The 3,023-nt window shown below is 39.8% G+C and overlaps 1 pseudogene across 1 annotated transcript; it reads right to left on the bottom strand.

The window, feature by feature from the left end:
• Positions 1-666: 666 nt before the first annotated feature.
• LOC101015239 lies at positions 667-1,115 on the bottom strand (annotated as a pseudogene). Its single transcript, XR_647221.3, has one exon. The product of XR_647221.3 is annotated as a cytochrome c oxidase subunit 7A2, mitochondrial pseudogene (transcript).
• Between the last annotated feature and the right edge of the window lie 1,908 nt (positions 1,116-3,023).

Genomic DNA, 3,023 nt, shown 5'->3' with positions numbered 1-3,023 from the left:
AGGCGGAGATTGCAGTGAGACGAGATCGCGCCACTGCACTCCAGCCTGGGCGACAGAGTAAGACTCCATCTCAAAAAAAAAAAAAAAAAAAAAAAAAAAAAAAAAAAAAAAGAATGATCCAATACTCATCTCCTTTCCTTCTAATTCAAAAGTGTCCACAGATAGTACAATTATAAGGAATCTTAGAAGAGACACAGATGAGTTTCATTATTCTGAAAATACATTTTACTTTTTAAATAATAATAAAAAAAAGTCTACTGATGTATCATACCACTATGTGGTACTGACTCAGATTGTCTTTGTCTCTCCCATTCAGTCTTTGTTTATAAGAGACACAATATTCTTTTTCAAATATACAGGCTTTACTGGAAATTTAAGCTGATTACACAATTAGAAACTAGAGAATTCTGACCAATAATGTTTCTCATCTTTATTATTCTGACTATTGCAACATCAATCTGATATTGTCTATTCTGAAACACTCTCCCTGTGGTAATAACGTGGTCCTCAATGATTTTCTTCACATAAATTTGATGGATCTTTATTCTAAACAACTTCTACATATATTCTCTGTTAAAGAAGAATTTCTCTCCATCTTTTACCTTCTTTTCTTTAGGACTTTTATATTTATTTATTTATTTATTTATTTATTTATTTATTTATTTATTCATGGTAAAGACTGCTTTATTGGCGGCAGTTAGTACAAGTCAATAAATATTGATCCCCAGAGAAGAGCTCGGTTATCAGATTACTGGTCCATAGAGAACGGAATGAAACTTAACCAAGTGATTGCTGGGATGATTGAAGTCACTCCTGCTTCTTGAGAAATGCAGCCACAGCCAGCTGATAAATGGCATATGCTGTTCCACCAACTGTAAGAATCATGGTGGCTCTATACAGGAGGACATCAGCTATCCCACCCTTTAGATACAGTGGAATTCCATCATCCTCCTGGAACAGTTTTTGTTTCTCTGGAACTTTATTTTTAAAATGCCTGTGGGAAGTAGTGCTTATGGTTCTCTGTCCAATCTGATGGACAGCCAGCAGATTCCGCAGCATCTTGGCTGTTACTGACCAGCAACCGCCACAACTTAACACCAGCAACGAAAATGGCCACCTTCTTTAGGACTTTTAATCAGAACATGTCCTTCTTCCTAAGACAGGGACCATTAAGTTCTGGAATTCACTATCTTCTCTCCTAGTAGCCATAGTTCTTTACCCAAAGCTAAATCTGTCTCCCCCATTGGGCATGAGACACACGAACATCTTGAAGAGGAATGCCTGTAACACCTTCTTCCTTTCCTTAAACACTGCTTTTAAAACAGCATGCCCCACTGTAGTTTGTCATTCACATTTTTGACCACTGTGCTTTCCAAGATAAAATATCTTAGTGGTAATACTTCTTGAATCTTAATTATTTCTTGAGTTAAGTGTACTTCCCTGGGCATGGGTGCTGAGCAGTATTCCACACTAAGAATATTTACTGTGAGTTAAATAGGGACTGGTTCACTTTTATTTTTTTACATGCTGCCTCAAATTAACCATGATGTACTTTGAAAGCTTCATGTTTTTGAACATGTCTTTCAGTTTGCTGCTAAAGGCCACATTGCACTCATGTGTGAACTTTGACAACACAGCTTTTTTAGCATCAACTGAGGCAATTATTCCAACAAAAAAATCTTCTTGCCAAATTTTTTTTTTATAGAATGTTTCGAATACATTGATATGGTTTGGCTCTGTAATAAAGAAAATTGCTACCAGGAGTATTGCTATAATGATATCTGAAAACGTCAAAGCAGCTTTGGAATTGGGTAATGGGAAGAGGTTGGAAGAGTTTGGAGGGCTCAGATAGAAGACCAGAAGATGAGCAGAATTTGGAACTTTCTAGAGACTTGTTGAATAGTTGTGACCAAATTACTGATAGTAATATGGACAGGGAAGTTCAGGCTGAGGTGATCCCTGAAGGACATGAGGAACTCACTGGAAAATGAAGTAAAAGTCACTCTCGCTATGCTTTAGCACAGACCCCAGCAGCATTGTGCCCCTCTTCTAGGGATCTGTGGAACTTTGAACTTGAGAGAGAAAATTTAGGTATCTGGTGGAAGAAATTTCTGAGCAGCAAAGCATTCAAGATTTAACCTGGTTGCTTCTAGCAGCATATGTTCATATGTATGAGCTAAGAGATGATCTGAAACTGGAAATTATATTGAAAAGGGAAGCAGAGCATACAAGTTTGGAAAATCTGAAGACTGATCATGTGAGAGAAAAGAAAAACCCCATTTTTAGGGGAGGAATTCAAGCCAACTATGGAAATTTGCTTAAGTAAAGAGAAGCTGCATGTTAATAGCCAAGACAATGAGGAAAACACCTGGAAGGCCTTTCAGAGACCTTCATGGCAACCCTTCCCATCACAGGCATGGAGTCCTAGGAGGAAAAAATGGTTTCCTCCAGGGACCTTTTACCCTGTGCAATCTCAGAGCACTGTTCGTTGTGTCCCAGATGCTCCAGCCATAGATAAAAAAGTTCCAGATACATCTCAGGTTGCTGCTCCAGAAGGTCCAAGCCTTAAGCCTTGGTGACTTCCATGTGGTGTTAAGCCTGGAAATGCACAGAGGGAAACGGTTGAGTCTTGGGATTTCAGATCCTAAGATTTCAGAGGATATAAAGAAACACCTAGATGTTCAGGTAGAAGTATGATACAGGGGTACACAGCCCTCATGGATTACCTCTACTAAAGAAGTGTGGAGGGGAAATGTGGAGTTGGAGCCCCCACAAAGGGTCCCCACTGGGGCACTGCCTATTGGAGCTGTGAGGAGAGAGTCACAATCCTCAAGACCCCAGATCTACCAACAGCTTGCATCATGCACCTGATAAAGCTGCAGGCACTCAACAGCAGTCTGTGAAAGCAGCTGTGGGGGGTTTACCCTGCAGAGCCAGAGGGCCAGAGCTTCCCAAGGCCTTGTGAGCCCAGTCCTTGCATTTATGTTGCCAGGATGTGAGACATGTAGTTCAAGGTGATTATT

The sequence above is a fragment of the Papio anubis genome, chromosome 3 (assembly GCF_008728515.1).
Source record: "Papio anubis isolate 15944 chromosome 3, Panubis1.0, whole genome shotgun sequence".
NCBI classification, from domain to species: Eukaryota; Metazoa; Chordata; class Mammalia; order Primates; family Cercopithecidae; genus Papio; species Papio anubis.
The sequence above is the reverse complement of the archived record's forward strand: the minus strand, read 5'-3'. Positions and strand labels throughout refer to the sequence as shown.